At 37.3% G+C, this 25,057-nt stretch overlaps 1 protein-coding gene and 1 long non-coding RNA gene across 3 annotated transcripts in view; one reads left to right on the top strand and one right to left on the bottom strand.

The window, feature by feature from the left end:
• The window catches only part of LOC105195648 (hemicentin-2), a 142,036-nt gene extending 139,093 nt beyond the window's left edge, over positions 1-2,943 (bottom strand). Inside the window, exons 1-2 of the mRNA XM_039447736.1 lie at positions 2,885-2,943; positions 2,519-2,564 (exon numbers count right to left, since the gene is read on the bottom strand). The gene's annotated coding sequence lies outside the window, so the exon portion shown is untranslated. The remainder of the gene's footprint in view (positions 1-2,518; positions 2,565-2,884) is intronic.
• Positions 2,944-5,474: 2,531 nt separating this feature from the next.
• On the top strand, positions 5,475-23,571 carry LOC105195647. Of its 2 annotated transcripts, XR_005574461.1 has the most exons (4): positions 5,475-7,758; positions 7,857-8,174; positions 8,495-8,540; positions 22,949-23,571. It is a non-coding gene; the product is annotated as an uncharacterized LOC105195647 (long non-coding RNA). The 2 variants fall into 2 exon arrangements; XR_850715.3 differs by lacking the exon at positions 22,949-23,571 and having other exon boundaries at positions 5,478-7,758; positions 8,495-8,730.
• The last annotated feature ends 1,486 nt before the right edge of the window (positions 23,572-25,057 follow it).

Here is a 25,057-nt window from a genome sequence, read left to right on the forward strand (position 1 = left end):
TTACGAAAATAATTTATGTTGGATTTGCACTTTTATTGTGTAGATTTATAACTGTAGCTTTTAGTTTTCAAATTTTTCGATATAGTTCGCTACGTAGTTAGGTCATTCAAATAATGCACGTTTACTAAACATAGTACAAACGCAGATGCAACGCAAACAACAATTTTAATACAAGATTGCATCAAAAGCGAGCATCAGAGGTATATACGAGAACGCAACCGAAACAAACTTGTGTTTCATGCGCTTAAGATGACTTATCCAGTCCTGCTATGTAGAGAAATTACTGTTGCCACAAGAGACTTTATACAGCGAATACGGCACAATATTCTACCGCCGTTTGCAAATTAATGTTTCGGAAAAACGATGATATTCGTTAATGTTTCAAACCGGTGACATTATTAAGAATGCTAGCGGCTACTTTCAATTACTTCGACTTTAAAGCACTTCTGTATACCCGATGTTTTTATTTTAAGCGTTTTTTTAGTTTATTTTAAGTTTATTTAACGGCGAGTTTCTAAAGCGAATGAATATTGGTATTCCTATTTCAGATGACATTTACGCAAATATTGAACGAATCAAAATAAACTTTTCATGAAAGCTTAAGAAAAGCTTTGTTTAGTAGTTACTTGTTGTAACATTCAAAGCTCAATATACGTCCAAAATTTATTAAAACTTCACAAAAAATGATGTAAGTTCAAAAACTTATCAATATAAATTGTTTTATCTTATCAACATGTATATAAAACATGTCACACTAATATTACCAATAAGATACAAAAATTGTATTTTTACTATTACATACATTAGAAATATAATTCAATATTAAGTATTCAATATATCTGATAGTAACTAACTATGAAAAAACTTGTATGATAAATTTCGTCTTACGTAAAAAAAAATTCATATTTATCAAATTTCACGTAATCTTATTTTATTCCGCATGACAAAGTATATAGACTTAAATATAGATAAGCTGTGAAAGATACCGATGAAAATTGACGCACTATATATTATAGTAAGTATTAAATATTTCTAATCTGTTCTATTTATTTCAAGTTTCTTTATTTCAAGATAATGGATCTATAATGTATTTATTTTTACGTGCAATAATTGGAATAATATGCATTTATTTTTATATTATCATATATATCATCTCAACAATTTATTTTTAATATTCTCTTTTTTTAGATTTATCGGTTCTTTTCTGGTATTTCTTATTCTATACATATATGTATATATTATATATATTTTGAATACAATTTTCACAGCTCCATTACCTTAAATTAAAAACTGGCACGATGCGCAGCAGCAGAGTTATTGTGCAGCCACGTTAATTTGTAAAAAGTAAATATATCCAAATTGTATCAGAAAAGTAATTTGTGAAAGTGATAATAAATATTTCAGAAAATTATTGTTGCTCGCATTGAATTATTTATTTATTTCTTAAATCGGATTCAATGCAACAGTGCGAATGGACAATCATGAATAAACGGCGGTATTATTAGCATTCACTGAAGCAAGTTATTCACTTGTCTTGTCAAACGGATTTGAAAAAAAGACAAGAAAAATAACATAATTTTAAAAAAAAGTTTAAACAAAAGTTTTCAAAATTGTTGACAAACAAAGATCCAGATAACAAATTATTTTCTTAGTTTACTGTTGTAGTAATGAAAAATGAAAATTAAGAAATAAATTTAATTATTAAAAATTATAGATAAATTATAAAATATTATGATAAACAATAGCGAAGGCTACACGTAACGTTATTCCATTAAATATTTTCTTAATCTGTTTTAGCTAATCTATTTTAAGATAATGAATACATTTATTTACAATATTGTACACACACTTATTAACGTACAAAAAAATATTTTTATGCTAAGAAAAGTAATTACTCAATTTTTAATTTTCTTCTTTTAAGTCACTGTTATCATTCTTAAAGAATACTTTTTAATAATAGTTCTAATACTCATCATTTATTTGAAAATAATATTTATTAAAAATAAATTTCTGCGTACATTCAGAAAAATACATATTACAGTAAATTTAAAAAATGTTATTTATTTATTTGAAATATTTTATGAATATATAAGTTTATACTCAAAATGTGTTTTGAATCCTAGTAATGTAATACTCTAATCAAGAATATTAAATTAAATAAAACAAAAATTCGATTTGCTCATTACTCCGATTTTTTTCGTATAATATTATAGTATTTTTCGAAAAAATACAAATTTTTTTTTAATATATAATAATTGGTTTTTTCTAAACTTTGTGATGAGTATACTTTAAGACAATTAAGAAAATTTTTCTTATTAAAAAAATAACTGTAATTTATTACAAGAAAAAAATAAACTTAATCGTTTTTCATAGCAATAGAATTGATATTTCTTCTGTGTGTATATTCGGTATTATCTATTCTTGATTCTACACACATTCCATGTATTCATTTTATATATAATATTACAGTATTTCATAGATCCATTATCTTAAATTAAAATAAGAAATAATAACTCACAGATACGATGCACAGCAGCAAAGTTGCTATACAGCTACACGTGAATCTGTAAAATACATTTAAATTATAATAGGATAGTAATTTGTTACAGTAATAAAACAGATATTTTATAAAATTTTAATGTCCGTATTAAATTATTTATTTACTTCTTAAATGAGATTCGATACAAGCACACGAATATCAATCATGATTAAACGGTATAACATCGTTAAGATTAGAGGCAAGTTGTTGACTTGCGTATTGCTTGTTAAACGAATATTTAACAGAAAAATTATATAATTTTCGAGAATGTTGTAGAAATTAACTTCAAAGTTGTTGATAAGCAAAGAGATTCATATAACAAACAATGAATAATGATTTACTCACTCTCAGTTGCTCCGTCGTCGCCTGATGCCTCCCCGGTCCTCCTCCTCCTCCTCCTCTTCTTCCTCCTCCTCCTCCTCCTCCTCCTCTCAGATTCCCCGGTCCTCGTCTTTCCTGGCACTGACGCATCACTCGCGAAAGTAAGGTTAACTAGGATCGCGCGGCACTTTATACGGCACACCCGACGTTAATCGAACGCGCGCACCGCGAAATAAGGTTAATCACGATCGCGCGGAACTTCGCACTCCCGACGCGTTAATCGCGACAGACGTTTTATCACATTTCCGAGAATCACATTTGCGAAAACGAGAATCGGAATCACGATCGTAGCAACGATCCGTTCAGCGTCCCTGCAAAAAGAGAAAATACGAAGAGTTTTAATCGTCGAATCGTCGAATTCACGTCATGTCGTTTGCGAATAGCGAGGTATTCGGGGATTATATGCGATTGTACTTACTAATTAGACACGCCGCAACGTCGTTCGTCTCGGAATCGTTCCTTTTTCCACTCGCCGACAACCTGGAAACGAGAGTGCGACAATGACGTCGGCTAATTCACTCCCGCGTTACTACGTGTGTCAAAGTAACGACTGCATACGTGGCGGGCAGCTTGCGAAAATTCCATTATCGTACTCGCAATACGCCTCGGACCAACTTCTAATAGGTTAGAAATGCAAAGCACGACGTGCGAGGTGTATAGAAATTAGAATTCACGTATTAAGGAAATGATCATCCGCTCAAACGTTGCGACGAAAACAGCAATTTAAAGTTTCTATCTGTCGGATTCTCTTACGTACAACGAATAAATCTCACGAAATACGTACACGCAGTCGTCGGCACACCTACGAGTCGATCGTCGATCGCCGGCGTCGCGTGTCGATTAACCTCGCCAATGATAGCTAATTACTGTTCCTGGCGTCTCGGGATAGAAAGCTCGAGAAAGAGAGAACGCTACGACGATGCGACGAACCGAGAGGCTCTCGCCCCTGTCCGTACCTACACACAGGCTCGCCGCGCGCGAATGAAAACATACGCGACTTTCCGTAATAACAACAATGCCGCGCGGCTTTCGCGCTACGCGTCGACGATGATCGTCGCATTCCGCGCTCGGCTCTCGAGCCGGTCGCTCGCTACACGCTGAACCTGAATCGAATTCACCTTACCCCGTTGACGAATGTCGAGGAACGATGCTAGGAACGATCGTGCATGTTAGACGACGCTCATCCAAGTTTATTTTCCGTGTATCCGCGACGAGAGGTACGCGGGAAAACCGCGACAATGACGTCGGCAATTTCACTCCCGTGTTACTACGTGTGTCAAAGTACCGGCTGTACGTGGTGGACAGCCTGCACGTTACTCGCGAAAGTATGCTTAATTAGGATCGCGCGGCACTTTACGCGGAGCTCCCGACATTAATCGAACGAAACGCGCGCGCCGCGAAATAAGATTAATTACGATCGGGCAGCACCTCGCGCTCCCCCCCGACGCGTTAATCGCGACCCGCGTTTTATCACAGTTGGGAGAACGCAAAGACGAGTAGTCAGAAACGCGCGAAGCAACGATCCGTTCGGCGTCCCTGCAAAAGAGAAATGCAGAGAGTTTTAATCGTTGAATTGTCAGTTGCCCCGTCAGCTCGTTAACGAGTATCAAGGTGTCCGGATTACTCGCGGCTGTACTTACGAATTAAACGCGCCACAACGCGGCGTCGTCAGTCGTGTCGGCGGGGCGAGGAGTCCATCTTTCTTTCACTTATCTCGATATCTCGAAAATGAATCTCGATACTGGCGACTCCGCGATTTCACTCTCGCATTACTCCGCGAGTCTAATTAACGACCGAGGCGCGGTGAACCGTAGTGTGAAAATTTATAATTGAATTTTGTTATTGCGCCCGCAATAAATTTCGTGAGGTACGCATGTTTTTAATCGCGTCGCGTAATAAATTATATATCGGTGTTATTAATGCGTAAACACGATCCCGATATATCACGGCCTCCTGTAATCTAAATCACCCGATCCAGTGATACGCGTATTAAGCTTTTCACGCTAGCGATTCAGAAAATGATAGGCAAATGACATTTCAGGGGATGAGAGATACAAAGCGCGTCAGGCGTATTAAAGAAGTGGTCATGACGAAATAGCAGTGTGTCGCACGTTTTATCCTTTGATTTTTTTTATGTGCAATGAATAAATCTCGCGTTTACGTGAGTATCATCGATCGCGGGCGTACGTAATAGCTGGTTGTTGCTTTTACGAAAGTTTTTAACGCATGATAGAGCAAACGTACGTTGAGAATTTCGTTCTTTCTGCGCCAAGCGAATTTCGATGGCCAGATTGCTGTCGTGCGTTTTGCGCTTTGTTTCGTGTAGTATGCTTGACATGATTATGATTTGAGAATGATAGAAAAAGTGCATTTCAGCGAAGAATAAAAAACGCTTGTGCGTTTTTGTATAACTATAATCGTACTTTTATTTATGCATCGTGTTACGTATACTAAGAAGTTTATAAATTAAATGAGCGTATCATTATTGCATCTCGACTGTTAAAAATATTGTTTAATCTCATCGATTAAGTACATATTTCGCATATTTTGTTCGAATTTCTAAAGCGCTCTCGATTGAACGCAATTAATCGTTATCATAGGTATATTAATTACTACGATGTAATGAGAGCACACGCGAAACAAAGCATAAAGTGCATGCGGCAGTTGCGACGCTATATCGAAATTCGGAATAGGAGATACGAAATTTTCAACGTACATTATACATTTAAGCGTTGTTTAGCAGCAGCCGATCGGACTCATGTAAACAAACAACGCTGGACGTGCGCCGCGGCGCCGTGGCACTGTTTACATAAACTCGCCGTATCGCCACTCGTGCTGGGAAGCTTGGACGGACAACTCGACAAGTAGGAATCGCTCCGTATCTCCCATCTTACAAATATAACCGCGACGAAAGCGCAGGGCCCAAGAGAGAACGCGTTTTATTCCGCACGAGCGTTTATCGATTAATGCCGTTCGATTAATCATCTCTTGTAATTAGAGACTCGTGTAGACGTATGGAAACGGCACTTCATTATCAAAGCAAATATCTCGCGATTTATTAATTCGATGTGTGTACTGAAGCGACAGATTATACGGAAATCGTAAGTTATTGCTTCGTTGAGACATTTAAACCATTATTGAAAGTGTGATTTATTGTAGATTCATTCATGCATTTAACCTTTTTCTTTTAATCGAACATGGAAAATTATTTACGACAATGAATATCGATCTTAGAGCGATAATCGCATCTTCGATAATTTTGTAGGATCGAATACACACACGTACACATACATACACATCAAATTGAGAGCGCGGAGTAATACACGGTCGACTACGTGAGTCAACTAATGGAAAGCCGTGATATATCGATTGTTTATATATTAATAACGTTAATGTGTGACAACGAGTAATTAATAATACGCGCATTCCGCGGGGATTACGCGTGTGAAATATACTGGCCGCGAATTTCGACCGCATATTTTCGGACACGGTTCAACTGCACTTGATCAGTCGCTAATTTGACTCGTGTTGTATCGCAAGAGTGAAGTTACCGACGCCACTTTCGCGGTTTCCCTCTCTGCGTACCCCGCGTCGGAGCGTCGGAGCGTCGCACGCGTCGCCGCGTCGTGGACACACAGAAAACATAGGTAACCGTCGTCTAACACACAGTCGTTATTGGCGTCGTTCCTCGACGTTCGTCAACGGTGTAACGTAAATTCGATTTGTATTCATCGCAGCGAGCGCGGAGCACGACAATCGCAATCGACGCGCGGCGTCAAGCGCCAATGTTCCGCGCGGTGTTGTTGTCGTTACGCGAGGTCGCGTGTGTTTTCATTCGCGCGCCGCGAGCCTGAGTGTAGGCACGGACAGGGCGAGAGCTGCGTCGCATCGTCATAGCGTTCTTTCTCGAGCTTTCCATCCCGGGACACCGAACGCGGTTCGCCAGGGACAGAAATTAGCTATCGTTGGCACGGTTAGTCGTCACGCGACGCTGGCGATCGACGATTAATTCGCAGGCGTGCTAAAGTGACGTCTGCGTGTACGTATTTCGTGAGATTTATTCGTTGGGTTAGCATCGTCTGACATACGGCCGTTCCTTGACATTCGTCAACGGAGTAACATAAATTTTATTTACATTTTGCACAGCGAGCGACCGACTCGAGCGCCAAACGCGACGACCACCGTCGACGCGTGGCGCCAACGCTCCGCGCGGCGTTGTTATTTAGTAAGGTTGGTGTTTTTATTCGCGCACGGCGATCCTCTGTGCAGATACGGACAGGGAACAGGGACGAGGGTCGTTCGGTGCGTTGCACTGTCGTAGCGTTCTCTCTTTCTCGAGCTTTCTATCCCGAGACGCCAAACGCGATTCGCCAGGAACAGCTATCATTGTAGCTGTAATTAGCTATCATTGACGAGGTTAGTCGACGCGCGACGCTGGCGATCGACGATCGATTCGCAAGCGTGCCTACGACTGCGTGTACGTTTTCCTGAGATTTATTCGTTGTACGTAAGAATCCAAGAGGTAGGAACGTTAAATTACTGTTTTCATTGCAACATTTGAGCGGATGATAATTTTCTTAATACGTGAATTCTAATTTCTGCACCTCGCGCGTCGTACTTTGCATTCCTAACCTATTAGAAATTGGTCTGAAGTGTATCGCAGGTATGATAATGAAATTTTCGCAAGTTGCCTGCTACGTATGCGGTCGTTACTTTGATACACGTAGTAACGCGGGAATGAAATAGTCGGCGCCAATTGTCGCAATCTCGTTTTCAGGTTATCTCAGGTAGAAAAAGGAACGATTCCGAGACGAGCGACGTTGCGGCGTGTCTAATTCGTAAGTACAATCGCCATATAATTCCGGAATACCTCGCTATTTGCTAACGACATGACGTGAATTCGACGATTAAAACTCTCCGCATTTCTCTTTTGCAGGGACGCCGAACGGATCGTTGCTTCGATCGCGATTCCGATTCTCGTTTTCGCAAATATGATTTTGGGAAATGTTATAAAACGCCTGTCGCGATTAACGCAATCGGGAGTGCGAAGTTCCGCGCGATCGTGATTAACCTCATTTCGCGGTGCGCGCATCGCGTTCGATTAATGTCGGGTGTGCCGTATAAAGTGTCGCGCGATCCTAATTAACCTTACTTTCGCGAGTGATGTGTGAGTGTCACGAAAGGACGACGACCAGGAAATCTGAGAGGAGGAGGAGGCCCGGGGAGGCATCAGGCGACGGCGGAGCAACTGAGGGTGAGTAAATCATCATTGTTTGTTATATAAATCTCTTTGCTTATCAACAGTTATGAAGTTAGATTCTACAACATTCTCGAAAATTATATAATTTTTCTGTTAAATATTGTGTTTAACAAGCAACGTGCAAGTCAACAACTTGCTTCTAATGCTAACGATACTACACTTTAGTCATGATTAACATTTGTGTGCTTGTATTGAGTCTGATTTAAGAAGTAAATGAATAGTTCAATGCGGACAATAATTGTTTTCTAAAATATTTATTTTATTATTGCAACAAGTTACATTTTTTCTATAATTTTAATGTGTGTTTGTTTCAGATCCATGTACACTTATGTAACAACTCCACTGCTGTGCATCGCATTTGTGAGCTTATAATTATTTCTTATATAATTTGAGTTAATGGATCTGTGAAAACTGTATATGTAACATGAATGCATTGAATGTATGTAGAGTCAAAAATAGATAATATGCACACAGTAAAAGTATCAATTATGTTGTTATGAAGAGCGATTACTTAGTTTATTTTTTCTTCTTCTAATAAGTAACAGTTATTTTAACATGGAATATTTTCTTGATAATTATCTCAAAATATTACTCATTACAAAGTTTAGAAAAACTCTTTATTATATATTCCAAAAATGAATTTATACTCTTTCGAAGAATATTATAAAATTGTATTGAACAAAAATTAGAATAATGTGCAAATTGAATTTTTGTTTCAATTTTTTTGATTGGAATATTAAATTACTAGGATTCAGAATATATTTTAAATAAATTTGATGTTTATGGTGATATTTATGATAGATTGCCAATATAACATTTACTTACTAATAAATAATATTTAATTTAAAATATGTATTTTTCTGTGTGTACGCACAAGTTTATTTTAAATAAATGTTATTTAAAATAAACTATTTGTAATATGTTTTAAATTATTTGTTACAAGCAAATAATTGATATATTTAAAACGATTATTTAAAAATTATTCTTTAAAAGCAGAGATAGCTGTTACTTTAAGGAAGAAAACTAATTGAGTAATCACATTTTCTTAGCATAAAAATATTTTTCTGTGTATAGATGATATTGCAAATAAGTATTTCATACATTTATTATCTCAAAGTAGATTGACTAGAATAGATTGATTAAAAATATATTTAACTGTATTACGCCGTGTGAACTTTGCCATTATAACATTTTGTAACTTATCCATATTTTTTGAAATTTATTTTATTTTTTTTGTTTCATTTTTATTTCTCAATTTATATTTTTTCTTGCTAAAAAAATTGAGAAAATTCTATGTTACACTCTAAGGTCAGTAAAGTGACATCGTTCACGTAATTCTCCTCGTTAAAAAGACTTGCGAATCTGATATTTTATATCAAGGGTATTGTCGAGGCTTCAATACTGCACGTTCGAGGGTATCCATTGATAGACCGAAACTTTACAAGGATCTTGATGGATCGGAAGCGACTAACATATAGTACGGACTTGACGTCTCGACTAGCTTTAGTCGGTCGAGAGAGTGACCCTCTGACTTCCGGTGGAACAGACCTACTCCAGCACACGGACACAATTTACCTTGTGCTTGAGCGGCTGAAGCAGATAATGGCTTTGTTGCTCTACCGATCGATCGGTCGAACCTATCTCCAGGCTTCGCGTGGCTTCTTCGTCTCTCTCTTCCCCGGCGCTCGTAATTCCTTCTAGTAGAAACGATAAGTCACCTGAAATGCACGATACAACGAGTACGATTTTATTGTAGAACATTTATGTCTTATTTTATATATTTATCGACGAACAACACTTAACAACAAAATTATGATTTTAAATGATTAATCTAAAGTTGTTGCATCAACTAAATTTCATGTTTTTTTTTCCAAATTTATTTCGAATAGAATAATATACTCTATGAAAAATGATTGATTGAGAATTTGACATGTGGGCAAAAAAGAATTAAAAAATACGAATATATAACAAATGTACACGAAGCGTTAGTAGATTATTTACATTATCGTTTGGATTCGTATTTGCGATCACGTTTCTGGTAAGAAGTTCGGCTCCAATCGTGTAGATTGTCAAAAGAGAGAATAAAGCTGGAGTAATCTGCTTCGTCAAATTGAGAAAAGCGGCTAAATTCTTTGTCGTTGATACGCTAGGACGGTTAAGATTCGTTTTATAGCGATAAACAACGGTAGATTGTTTTTGAGGGAGACTTGAGTTAAATATTTAGATTGAAGTAGATTTCCAGCTGGAAGCGGCAGTGTCTCTTTGTCTCTTTTTCCGTCTCTTTCTCTCTTAATTTTGGTCTGGCTCTTCTCGTGAATGCGTAAGTTTACGATATGCGGTACACCGACAGTGGGGTCGAGGAAAGGATTGCCGTGATTATTTGTACAAGACGATACCGACAGCTCGTTCCATCTGGTATGAGAAATCGTGCATTGCCCTCTCTGTGCAAGAACGCGCATATTGCGGCAAATTTCCAGCGTACACGACCGTACAATCGCATCATTTATTCAAAGGCTGTTAATTAAACGATATAAATACGTTCCAACTAATTTGGATAGTTTGCAGCGATTGAACACGGATAGTTAGAGATATAATAATATAAATACATCTGTTCTCAATTATATAATTACAAAATGTTGTCCAACAATTTCCACGATATTCATAAATTTTTTATGATCTTTTCTCTGTGCGGGAAAAAAAAATATATATTTTTTTATACAGAAACTCAACTTTTGTATTGTGTGCAAAAAGATTACGGTGTGACGAGGTTTCATAAAATTTTTTACGTATCACGCCGCTTGCTCATAAATCCGATCTTCGATATATACATAACACAGATATAAGAATATATATGTATACCTAACGGAAACTTTTATAGTTCGCTCATCTACGGTAGAGCAATATATTTTCTTGTTTCGTTATTCAGGAACATAAGTTTTGAGAATAAGTATAGAAATGGATGCAAAAATAATATTTTCTATGAACAAACCGAATAAGCAAAGGGTGTGGGGGGGTTTGCGCAGGGATGCTACACATGGAAATTTAAATGTGTGCATCTGAAGGTAGAGTACAATTGATACGACAGTTTCAATAATTATGCATTTCCGTCGAACGAAAGTGCATTAATTATCCGGTGATTGGAATGTAATGTAAATACGTTGCATTTCAAAAACGGCGATGATTGGTACAAATAGCGTTTTCAAGTATGCAAACGTTCGTATGGCGTGACAAATGAGAATATGGTTACACGGTAAATACCCCACGATTTATGAATGTGTATATTTGATGCTCGCCATTTTCTGTGCTTTCACGCTGACGTATAATCAATATTTCATGATGATATAGATTGATATGTTTTTTATAATATTGTGAACATGGTATTGATCATTGTAACGAGATACCGTGGCATATCATAAAAAAGTGCATTAATATATCATGTTTTATTTATGTAGAATATTATTATTATTAAATTACGTTTGTTTTAAATGTCCAACAATTTCCTAATCTTTGTGTTTACTTCTAATCGTAAGAGTGAAGCTTCCTAGACGTTTGCACATGCACAAGTAAGTGACTAATTAAGGACGATGATTAAGTAATTGAAATTTTTGTAGAATAAAAGTGAAAAAGTTTATTACGTATTTATTTTATTATTAGATTTTTCTATATACACGAACGTATATAAGCATTCATATTTTCACAGTTTCATTATTCGGAAATTATTAAAGATTACTTTCCAATAAAATGAATCGAGAAAGAGAGAGAGCGCGCATTTTACAACATTATCTTGATAACATGGTCATTGAAAATTTAATTAAGTAATGCGCGTCTAATTTCAGGAATAATTAATGTTATGGAAAATTCAATTTTATCTCGGTCCAGTATAAAACAGATAAATTTAATATAATGCGTTTACACTGCATTTTATACAGCCTTAATTTTTAATTTCCATTATCGCAGTTCCGTGTTGATTTCAGCGCGCTCTCGTTCAGCCTTAATTAACACACATGTCTTTCCAAGATCAATGCTTGAAGACGTTAATTTATGTAACAATCATACATAACAATCGTTATAACTAAATGTATAACCCGACATAAATACGACATTAGGCACGCAATGCTCACATTAGAACAGCTGATGATTAATGATATTTGAAAAAAAGAAAACGCACAATCTTTGTTTTATTAAGAATGAAGGCATTGCACAGCATGTCTAACGCTTTAGTTACGGGATACAGCGATACACCTTAGCAAAAAAGAAAGGAAATTGTTATACCCGAAGGAAGCGGTTTTACTAAAATATCTAAAAATTTAGCTGGATACAGATCCAAAAATAATTTTTTTGAACCATCAAAGTAATTATTCAGAGAGTATTCCAGCTGATTGCTAGAATAAAATAAAATAAAATTTAATAAAATTAGTTTAAAATAAATTTTTTTGCAGTATTGCCCATCATTGGATATGCTTCATAATTATTTTGATGGTGCAACAAAATTATTTCCAGATATGTATCTGTAAAAATCTTGCGATATTTTAGCTTTTTGTGTAACTATTATCCTCATGGCAGAGGAAAACTGAACTAATTTAATATCTTAATTTTCTAAATAATCACAAGCATTAAAATTTAATAATTCATTAAGCCAATTAGAATTGCAAGAATTGATTTAATTCTTTATTGTTTAACATGTTGAAATGAACATTTGTAACTCTTATTTGATTGACTGCACGTACGATTGTGTTTAATCGTCGATCAAAACGATGTCTATTCAACACCGAACGTTGTATTTTTTCCAACTCGCTTATGCTCACAAACACACGTGAATCACGTGTGTGATTGTGAGCTGCACTCGCTTTTTGCCAACTCGCCCGGTTTGAACGATTAGTTCGAGAGGATAAGAGCGCTTGTGTGTAACCCGTTCACTTAATTAGGTCTTGATTATGCAGGTCTGGTAGGGATACTAGAGAGAGAAAGAGGACAAGAGTGGGAAATTGAGCTTAATTTTCGAATAAAGATGATTTATGAGGAATATTATGTCGTGAAAATTACGTGAGAATATGCATTTTTAACACTTATAAATAATTACATTATGCTGTATTATTTTTAATATTATTGTTTAATAATCTTATTTAAGGATATATAATTTAATATTATGTGAAGAACATATTTTATAAAAAGTTTCAAGTTTGTTTCTCGTCTCAACAATACATATATTAAAATAAAAATATTAAACTATAACTAAAATAAAAGTATAAATTTACTAATAATTTTAATACTTTTATAGTTTACTATTTTAATTTTAATATTTGTATCGTTGGAACGATAAACTTGATATTTTTTATAACATTCATGTTGGGTCTAGGGTTAGTAAAAATAATAAGATTGTTATTTTTTTCATTTATATTTCCTTTCAAAAAATTAATAAACTATTGCGAGAAAACTAACACAAATATATTCTGGCTGAATATTTTCTAATAAAAGATTATATTTTTTTAATTATGGTGAGGGAATAATCTCGCATGCATGATTCGAGTTACTGCTGAAGATTTGACAAAATTATGAACTTTTTTTTACGATTGAACGTCCTTGCGAAGCCACGTGGTAGACCGCTGTTCATTATTCCTCGCAAAAACTCTCAAACGTTCATTTGCATTCTATCGCGAGAGCGGCAAAACGCAGAACGGGGAATAATTAAGCAGCGAAATTGTCTGGTATGAACTATCTACTGAATACTATCGTACGGGAACCGCGTCGTCGGATATTTCCGGAGTCCTCGGGTACGTAATTCTCTCCTCGACTTGTCCCAACGAGAACTCGAACGTTTGAATTGTTCCGAAAGGTTGCGACAATTCCACTTGTGGTCTAATTGTGGAGTGCATTTTTGACGGAATCGATACCGACTTCTCAATTGCTCGCGACGTCTTTGGAAGTGTGCGACGACGAATTGTCGAAAGTGCGTCTAACTCATCGGCCGACGTTCCAAGCGCACTATCGCGTGATGAATAATGTATCCGCATGTACGTCTCTCGCTCGCGTGAAGAAAGAAAGCAAGCCATCTACGTGCGAGAGCGCGGGCGCCCGTAAAAACGCGGGGAAGTAGACAAGTCGGCGGTACCAGCGACAATTTTACGGGTCCTCTCCGCCGTATACCATTTTCCTCACGCTCGGCTTTCGTCGAAACAAGCAGCGCGCGTTCACGCCGCGATTTATTATTCCCTGCTCGATTTCGCGTCCTGGGCTTTGTGCTCCTTCCCGTAAATAACGCTCCTTGTCCAAAGAAATGATTCATCTCGCATAATCCCCGCGCAATTGAACATTCACTGACACATTTATTTATTTTTTCGTCCACTGACACATTTATTTATTAATTTATGTCGATGAAAACCGATCGAAAGAGGATGCAAATATAAAGTTCTTTTTCACCAATGAACCGCGATAAAATTTTATTTCATACATCGTAGAAGTATGAATTAAATACGTTAGTTTAATTTGAATATCTCTAAGAGTGGATTAGATATGCAGCTTACAAGATCGATATGTGTAACGTATCAAATTTTCATATATTTAAAAAACAGATGATTGAAGGCTGTTAACATATTATTATCCGAATTTTAATCGCAGAATGAGAGTACACGATGCGTCAAGCTGATATTGAATCTGACGTAAATATCTCTCCATGTTGATACATCGATTAGTTTAAAGTAATATTATAGCCAGACAGAGTGCACTGATTTTTATCGTACTGTTTAATACATATTGATGTCCAATACATATTTTAGCGTCGAGCAGCTTTTTCAAATAATATTGAGGACGCGTGTATTACGGTTTTCCACCATAAAACAATTATGTTTTAGTTAGAACAAGTTATGCACGCTTGCACTTTTGATATACTACCTGCGTAAACGTGTATTTGTTTGTTTATTACCCGCGTCCATCGGCATGTGTCTTTCATGTTATTTTCGCTGTATATTGTGATAAAAATAATTATCACACGCGCTTTTATTAAAATCGTTTGCAAGGGTAATGCGAAACGTTGGCGCGAACAATTTTTTTTTCAATATTAGAAAGATATTAACTCTAGCTTCCCACATTTATTTTTGGTTACTCTTCTTCCCACCTCTGGGTTTATTGAACCTTTTAACTTCGATACGCTATATTTTTGAACAGAAAAGACATTTTTTAGCTCATAATATATGAAATCGAATCTTTAGAGTCTGAGGATAAAGACGATAAAAGAGACTCAAATTAAAAATATTGTGTTCTCAAGTAATTGCAATTTAAAAGAAATTGTGTTATAAAGTTTGCAAAAATAAGTGCTTTGGATAGTTAAATTATTTTTTTTTAACCTCAATCCTAGTCTTCAAATTATATTATGAAAAAGATACAGTAATGTAAAAAAAAATAGGACTTATGTGTAGGGGAGCTAGGATTAATAATTAAAGACATGAAAATGAGGATTAATATTCGAAAATTTGTTTTTTTTTGTCACAACACTCGTTGCAACACTCGTATTTTAATATTTGAATTTATACGGACGCGCACGCGTTATCTCGAGTCGCATCGTTCATAATATCATCCTACTGATAATCGTAATGTTGACGCATACGTGTACGACGCGATAAAAACACGCTGCCATCGAAAACGTCACGCGCGTTCAATCGTTGAATTTAAATTCGTCTTTGCCATCCGCGTGGCGTGATTTATAGGTAAACTAAAATATCGCGCGTGCCGGGGTGCGCGCGATAAAAATAATCCAACCACGCGGAAACGTGGAAAACGCGTGCGCGAGTACAGACGTACCAACACATACACACGCCGTAAAAATTGACACTGGGATGCGCCACAGCACAAATTTCATTTTCTCGAATCGAGATTTACGCTCGCCACAAGCGAGCACAGCCACCCTCTTCAGCCTGTCCCGAGATGCACTGCGGCGGATTACTTTTTTCCTCGCGAGAGTATTTTTCCCCCTTTCTCGCCATCGAGATTTTCTTCCGCGCGCATTCCGTTCGCATCTCGACGTTCTGATATTTCGAGCGTCGCGCCGCTGCGCTCGTCGGAAGCATAAGAAGCGATATCTTTACGAGATTGTTTTTTCCTCTCTTTTTTTTTTGCGGCGACTCCTCCGGTCCCGGTTCCTTCACCTCCGTCGAACTTCTCTCCCGTGTTTTTCTTCGAGCACGTCTGGTTTCGTGGCGGCCGTTCCACCCACCTCGCCCGTCAGGGAATCGGAACGAGGGTAGAAAGTGACTCACTTTCGGGACATTCTCGACAGACAACGCTCCTGCATTCACACATGCATGTACTCGCACACATGTGTAACGGGAGCAACCGCTGGCTCCGATCCAAATCCCTTGAACTTTGACGAATCTCGAATGCCAATCGCTCTCGACTTTGCCAATGAACGATGAAAATCCCGAGAGAACAGCCATATTACCGTTCGTTCAAGTGCATTAAACGACACGGTTGTTTGCACCGCAGTCTTATTATCTTGTTTATTGTTCAATTACTAGGATCGAAAACAGATATTTACTAACTCTCTTCAGAAATAATGAATGAGAAAGTTTTTACGAACAGCTTGTAATATGTAACGAAATTTCTTATATTTATGTAATAATTTTTTTTTGTTTTTTAGTTATTTAAAATATTTTTAGCTTTCTCACAAATGTTATATTTTTTTACACATCGATATGTACACTTACTAATAACCAAAACGTTTTATTGCAATATACTCGAATTTTTTTTTAATTGAAGAGAAAAAATGAAAGAATTTAATAAGCAACGAAGAATTTATACCTTATTTTGCAGAGTAAATGAAAGCAACTTTTATTACATTCGATATTATCTTAAAATCTCTTTGGAATAGATTTTTTTTTAAATAAAATATTTGCATTGTCAAATGCAATAATTGTCTCTACATTTTATTTGTTTCACGATTAAAACCAACTAGTTTCCAAGTTTATTACATTCAGTTTCAGTGTAGAGCTTTAAACTAAAGTATATGCATGTATTAGAGCGCCCTAGGCAAGAAGATCTTTTTGTAGATTAAACGCAAATTGCGGCATCGTACTTTCTAAAGGCAAAATGTATTTATAATTGCCTAGATAAAGTCAATAAACTTTAGTAAGAGTCAAGGTATTAAGCTTTCAAATGGCGTTCAATGTTCTAATCCAGCATTTGTACGAATTCGCCAACGACCTTTTGCATTTATACGTGAAAAATTTAAATGGCATTGCAAATAAGCGTATTTTTTATACAGGATTGTCCATTTTTATAATTGTAACGTTATCAAGTTGTTTAACATGACAACGCCATTTCTGCTTAGTTTTTTTCGACAATTAAAGACATACTGTCTTTCACTTTTTTTTCAAATTTGTATAAAAAAGTTATCGTTATCGCTCATTATTAACTCAAATGTGACATCGTACATCGCGAAACTTAAATTTACGTCGCGCAGATGAGACAATTTTTTTCTGTTTCGCGTATGACAAATTCGAATTTCTTTATAAAGTGTGCATATGATGTCGCGGTGCTCGTTCGCTTTTTCGTTGATTCAAACATAACTGGTTACGGAGGTACATTCGCAGCCAATTACTTTTTTTTTCCCTCTGCCGCCGTTTTATTTCGCGGACGATGTAATCGCGCAAATATCGCACGTTTGCAAAAATTTGCGAGCACCATAAAGCGCACGTTTAGGCGGTATATTCGATGAATATTCAAATTACTCTCTTGATGCGACGTGTGCTCGATCATTTGTTTTGTAAAATTAAATCGCCGCTCTCACGGTAAAATTGTTTTACGCAAATACGCGTGCGCGCGTGTATTCTTTTCGCGCACCAATTCACGCATTCCTTATTGGGGGAAAATTGTCGCCGGCGATTTCGAGGCGCCTTTATGGGAATTTGTTCCCACATTTATATTCCTCTGGAAAAGGGGAAAGACCGGTATTGTACGCGAATGGTGTCGGGTAGACCAAAGTAAATGCACCGATGGAAGAAACGCACGCGGCGGCAAGAGCAATATTATCGTTGAGAGGGAATGATAACACCACGCCGCATATGTTACTGTACCAAGATACAAGTGTCTCTCTCTCTCCTGAAATATCAGCGCGACTGCCGAAGAGTACTTGAACCAACAAAGGGGACCAACGTACATCTGGATATTCTAAAAGCGGAGCGTAGTTTCACGAGCGTCGAGATATTTATTCTTTCGATAATTACCTCTGCGATTAGTGTGGTTTGCATGCACCTCTTTCAGCACGTTAAACCTTTCGTCTTACCAGTTTTATACTAATGCTTCCGTGGCTCGTTAAATGCTATTCGTTAGCGATTTAAACCGCGGACTATTATTTTCCGATAAAGTGGATTACGCAAACAAGAACGCGAATAACATTGTGTAGAATTAAATTAAAATTGGAGCGATATAAGAACGAAAGAAGGAATTCTTAAAAAAGGGGAAATTGTTCCGCGAAATTAGGACATCCAATCGAGCTGGTATATACGGCATCTATCTATACGATCGGAACTCACGCGTAATACTTCGATGATTGTTTGTCGAACTTGGCTGTTCTTAAGCTAAACATTTCGACGGATTTTCGCCGGGTGCACTCACGATCGTTGAATAACAATGAAGATTCCACCCTGGCGGAGCTTCTTTACGGCATAGCGCGACGCCGAATTTTCGGCACGATCCACGGGAGAATTGACGTTCGCCTTGCGAAAAACTCGCGCAAAACAAAACTTAACAAGGATACTTTAAAAGTTCCGCGGCCTCGGTCGACCGTCCGGCCACGGCGAACCAATGGAGGATTACGCGAAGCTAGGTAGGATCGTCAGAACTCCATTTCACTTTATTGTAATTCCATTTTTCCCATCTGCAAATAAACGCTTTGGTGCTCACGTCTATCGCGGTACCCGCGAGTACCGCGAAAAGTTTCGTCTCGATGGGAGTTAAATAGCATTCACCTCGGCACACCGACTCACTCCATCGCGTTTTTCGCGCTCCATTTTTTTTCCTTGCGTCGTTCTCGTGCCTTCGGGTTACTTACGTCTCATGTCTATATATTACATTTATCCATAGTATTTTTTTTTATTTCCTCCTCCTTCTCCTCTCTCTCTCTCTCTCTCTCTCTCTCTGTCTCCCTCTCCCTCTGCCGTAACGCATCATTGCCTATTCGATCTCTCCGCTCCACTTCCACTTCCATCTCGCTCAAGGCTAATAATATCATTTAGTTATCGTAGAGCAGTGAGATCGCACTTCGATACTTCTACTGCTTTTTCCATCCCCGCCGGATGCTTTGCGCTGAACTCACCTCCCTCATCGCCAACTTACTTACATCTCCATTCCATCCATTTCCCATTCCCCGACTCTGAGGTAGAAATGCGAGTTTGTTGCTGGTCGTACAATAATTTGGGAATGGAGATTTTGTTTTTTGTATTTACTACGACGAAGCCAAAGTTGTCCAGCACCACTATCGGAAATCGCGATCTGAAGTCTTTGAAATTTTATTCTCGTAATATCAATGGCATCTTTTTCTTTCTTTACGTCGCAACAGGAAAATAAAACGTAAGCATTTGTCGCTTCTTTTAAAAACTTATTTTTAAGTAGAGAATCTCCGTGTCAATTTTTTTCATTAGGAAAGATTGAATTGGTATTTGATAAATATCGCTGAGTAAGCTGAGTTCATTGAAACGTATGAAAAACATCGTAAATAAGATTATCTGGCTACAAATATGGGACACAGTCGATTTAAGCTTTTATAACCATTTATATATAAAAAAAGAAAACGAATTCCTTTTTACTCAGAACAGAAATTTAATTTGTTTTTATTTAACTCCTAACGCGATTTATGCGACTATATCCGCCAAATTAATACCGGCAACGATATCACGGGTAGTAAAATATATAATGAAATTCCAGCAACAATTTGTAAATTCAAGAAAAAGCTGCTATCACGTGGAGAAGAAAAGCGTAGAATGTGAAGCTATATGCAAGTTATAGCCTCGTAAAACAGACGGAGTGAATTTAAAGTTGCGACGAAGTCTTTCCCTTACCTCCGGAACCGAATACTTCTGTTTTCATCAACGAGCGAGTGATAAAATAGCGCGCGGATAAGTCGCGCGCTTTAATCAATCTCGGTTATATATAGAAGCTCATTTTTGCGCGCAAAGTTCCAATAAGATACTAAGCCGGAGCGAAGCAATGGTTACTTTTGCTGAGATATAGACGAGCGTCGGTTGTACGTTAAGCAAAGTAAATACAGTTAAGTAGAAACAAATCTATATAATTACATAAAATAATATCAAATATATTATATTCGCAGACTTTTAATTAAAAAAAAGCTATATATATCCGTTACTGTAATAATAAACCAATCAAATATCAGCATGACTAATCTGTTACAACGATACTCGATCATGTTCGCGGATTCGAAATAAACTGTTTCAACAGTTTGTCGGTAGAAACAATAGCATGTACGCTATTCCTTCGTATACATGTACTTTTTTTTATTCGTGCACAATAAGTGCAATTCTTTTTTGTTCAGTACATCCAACTGTATCCTTGTAATGAAATTGAGCGTCCGTCTAAATTGAGAAATATTTTCTCATATCTACGAATAGACGCGGGGAATAAAACGGAAGTAAATTATTATTAATCAAATTATCTTGTATACGCAGATCGCAAAAAGCGGAAGTCGTAACGGTGCTGTAAAAAAATTACGGATAAGGAATTACGTGTACCGGCAATTCCGTTTAAAATAATCCCTTCGGAAAATCGAGGGCGGTCCGTGGGAAGACCTGTATCGAATTCTACGACAAATATTTACGAAATCTTGCGATGAAAGAAGACGGTTATGGAAGGATCGCTCATCCGCGCTGAGTTTACGCCCGTAGCCGGTTTTCTTGTATCCTCGGTGTTTTCTTAAGATACGTTAAGAGAAGTGTCATCCCTCTTCGGCGTCTCTCATTCGCTCCCGCCGAGCAGTCCGAAGAGCACACGTGTGCACGCTCTCTGACATCACGTTGGATTTATCACAGTATAAACGTTTACGTTTTCTCTTATTATACAGCGACCCAGTGAGTAAAAAGCGCTGATTCGTAACTCCGAGCACTCCATTATACATTCCTAGTCAACCGCATTCTATATAGCATTCAGAATATTTTTATCTTTGCATTATATGCGTGGTTATTCTCATACATTCTGTATTCTTACATTTTTGCATTTTGTATAATTGGTATTGATATACATTAACGTATATACGTCACATTGTATATACATGGCACAACGATATGTACAATATTCTGCTTTTATAATTTTTATCAAGAGACAGAGGGTCATTAAAAAAAATGTAGTGTTTTTAATTTTAATTTGTATCTGCATTTTTAAATTCGTTATTTCAAGATCACGGGTACCAGGGTAGATTGATACTGTGAAAATTCGATAGGAGCCATCCTCGCGCAGGATATTGAAATTCAAGGGATTTAAGAAAATAACTTGGGAGCAACAATAGGTCAAACTCTCCCGTTCTGTCGTATAAGATAATGAGCTGATAAAGAATAGGGAGAAACGTGAGTCGATTCTGCTTATAATTCCATCGTTAGGGCAACTCTCATCATTAAAGGTTCCCCTCTTCTGTAATACAATATTTTCTGCTTTTCCAGTGCCTCTTCGTTTTCAAACTTGTTGATAGTAAATTATTTCTTCTTTCTCGATTACTTAACAATGGCGGTGGGTACATCCGCAGGATAGTCCAAGTGTAACTTATTTTCTTTTTCAGAACTCTTTTATGTCAGCAACAGAATTTTACTACGTAATATTGTTCGAGGGCAGAGTTGCCCTCTATCGATCGCGATGAGAAAATGCGATATTAATATTTAAAGGGGTACTCCAGCCTGGTACAGAAAGGTATTAAATCAGTTTCCGAATGAAATGTACATTTTCGATATTCGTGATGGAATGTAATCTGTTTACGCGTATCATCATCAAGCTGTTCTATTAATTGCATTAAAATTGCCGCGCAACATTTTATTCGGATTTTATATAAAAGTATTATAATGTCGTTGAAATGTTTGCCAGCATTAACAGAAGGAATAATTGATATATGCTTAAATTTGATAATATTTCCAATAAACGTATTTTGTTTTAATTTATTTCTACGTAACGTTTATCGTAAATAAATTGTGATCGAAACGAGAGAAGTGCCTCTTTAAGCATAATTAGGAGTAAGAATGCGACCTTTTTAATAATTTGTTTTAATTGAAAACAAATAAGCTAAAATGATAAATAACTGAATTGAAAGAAAATAACGTACTTATTGATATTTATTTGAAAAAATAAAATTCATTCACTGCAGCCGAATTTACGGCAAAGAAAAGAGAGAAAGACGCTGTATCGTACCGTATCAACAAAATTCACATTCACGTGATTCAATCGATACACATGGATTGCACCAGATCGTCTGATGTCGGCGTGTTCTCACCTTTGGCGCGCGATTCTGTTTCTCGCACACTCTAACAAGCCTTAACGAGTCATTGTGAATGTAGCTGACGGGCGTTATTTATGTACCGCGTGGCGCATTTGTAATAAAAAGAGTCCCCTTGTCCTCGTCTCTTAGCATTTCTCTCCTCTCTCTCTCTCTCTCTCTCTCTCTCTCTCTCTCTCTCTCTCTCTCTCTCTCTCGCTGGCGAGGAGGTATCGAGAGATCGAGCGAACCAAATGAGTTGTAAACCGCGGCTCGTAAAGGAATTTCTGTCAGGTTGCTTTTACGATTTCAGAGATTTAGAACCGACGATTCCAACGTGACTGAAAATTGAGAAAGGTGAAGCGACGAAACGATGGGGACGAGGTCGAAAAGCGAGACAGAGGAGAGGAAGAGGGAGGGAGTGGAGAATACATTAACAGCAATCGTTGAAATCGCAAAGAAACGAACTTCGGCAGGACAGACGCAGGTATGATTAGAAAGCGGCGCGGAGATCCTCTCACGCTGTTTCTGAGAAGTCCTTTAATTTCGCTCGGAAGTAATTACGACGGCGATTTAACACGGCGTGGCGTGTATACGCTTTCGTGACTACGTAAGCGCGGTCCTCGCTGGATGTCTCTCGGACAATTTCCGCATTTCGCTAAAGGCGAAGGAGAATAAATAGTGGCATACGAGCTCTCCGCGGCGCGAGAGTGCTCATCTAGTTACGATTGACGGGAAATTATACGCTTCCCGATTTTGTTAAGCTGGCAGATGAAAAGACGTAGGGCTTAACTCAAAAGGAAGAAAAAGACGTGCGAGCTTAATTCGAGTAAAATGAAAAAGAATTTCTGAATTAATCGTGAAAATACATTATCATATTTCATTTCTTATATTATTGTACGCTTTATTTTACTTCTTACACCATGTTACCGTTTTATTTCACATTTTACATGAATTTTACACGATTCGTATATTATTTTCTTAATACCTGTAACCTTTGTTTTTAACTGCGCATGTGATACGATTTTATTAATTCTTTTTCCGCATCATTCTACATCGTGTAAAACGTACACTTAACTTTCTTTTCCACTTATTTTTCATTTGTACCAACATGTTCTTCTACGTGTAAGCTTGACATTTGCGTAGAAACTCGCAGAAATGAAAATCTGAGGGAGAGAATTTACATTTTATTTTGCTCTTTTAGAAAGCAGCAGAGAATAACGAAAAAGGAAAGTTTTGATATTGAGAATAGGCAATTTGTTTTATTTCTCTCTGTTGTTATTACAGTGTGTAACACCCTGTATGTGTTATTATGGTGTGTAACACTTTTAATTATCGTCTAATCGCTCTAACCACATCTTTACTCTTTTAGTCTTTCGCTGCGAATTGCGAAATGAAAAGCGCGATATGTTATTAAGTAATGTTATCACGAGATAATTAGTGGGTGTTTAGTCGGTTTATCAGATAATCTGGCAGTGTTCATTGAGCGAAAGGGCGCCGCGGAAATCGATACACTGCGGATACATTAACAAGAACGGGTCGTTTCGTGTCGAGATTTAACGGAAACCGCAACGTTACGTTGAAAGTACGCATACATTACGGAAGCTAATTATGGACGTTCGCGTGACGCGTCTTCGAAAAAGGCTTTCGCGCATGGTGCGCGAGAGAAGCGAATGGCTGACAAAGGTCGATCGAACGGTCACATAATCGCTCCAAGTGGACCCGGGTTTCCTTCCTATTTTTATGACAGAATTACCTCTCTTCCGATATTCAAGATCTTTCGTCGGTTTTGACGGAAAGAATCGCCGAGCCGGAGGAGACAAGAGAGAGAGAGGTGGACTTTTTGCTCCCATTGAATTATTATGCAAAGTAGCAATTAACTTTTTCATTCGGTAATGGCGCGCCCGAGACTTTCATATAAGAGATCGCCGATGAATATTTAAATATAATGCGCGTCGCGCGGGGATCCGGGCGAGCGCGCCGATTGGTAGGGTTCCTTGGGCTTCAGAAATGAAATAGATTCTGCCGCCTAGATGAAACGCGGATTAAAGCCCTATTTACATGACACGGTGGTACGCGGGGCCGCGTTGTATGCGGGAATTTTTAGTGGATTTTAATAAAAGAGCGCAGTATGAATATCGTATAATCTCCCATCCGCGCCTTAATTAAATTTGTTGAGATTCAATTTTATGCGATTAAAGTGCGACTTTATTAAAAAATCGATTCCTACCGTTTAAATACTTATTCATCCCCGCTAAGATTAGATTTTACCGGGATCGAAGAACAACAGAGATCTCACTCGAGCGCGCGGAGGGTATACATCCCTCCCTCCTCCGTTACAATCTCTCAACTATAATTATGCTTGTTCTTCCGCGAACTGCTCGCACTTCGTTCGTTATTCCATTACCACGATATACGCAAA

The sequence above is a fragment of the Solenopsis invicta genome, chromosome 4 (assembly GCF_016802725.1).
Source record: "Solenopsis invicta isolate M01_SB chromosome 4, UNIL_Sinv_3.0, whole genome shotgun sequence".
NCBI classification, from domain to species: Eukaryota; Metazoa; Arthropoda; class Insecta; order Hymenoptera; family Formicidae; genus Solenopsis; species Solenopsis invicta.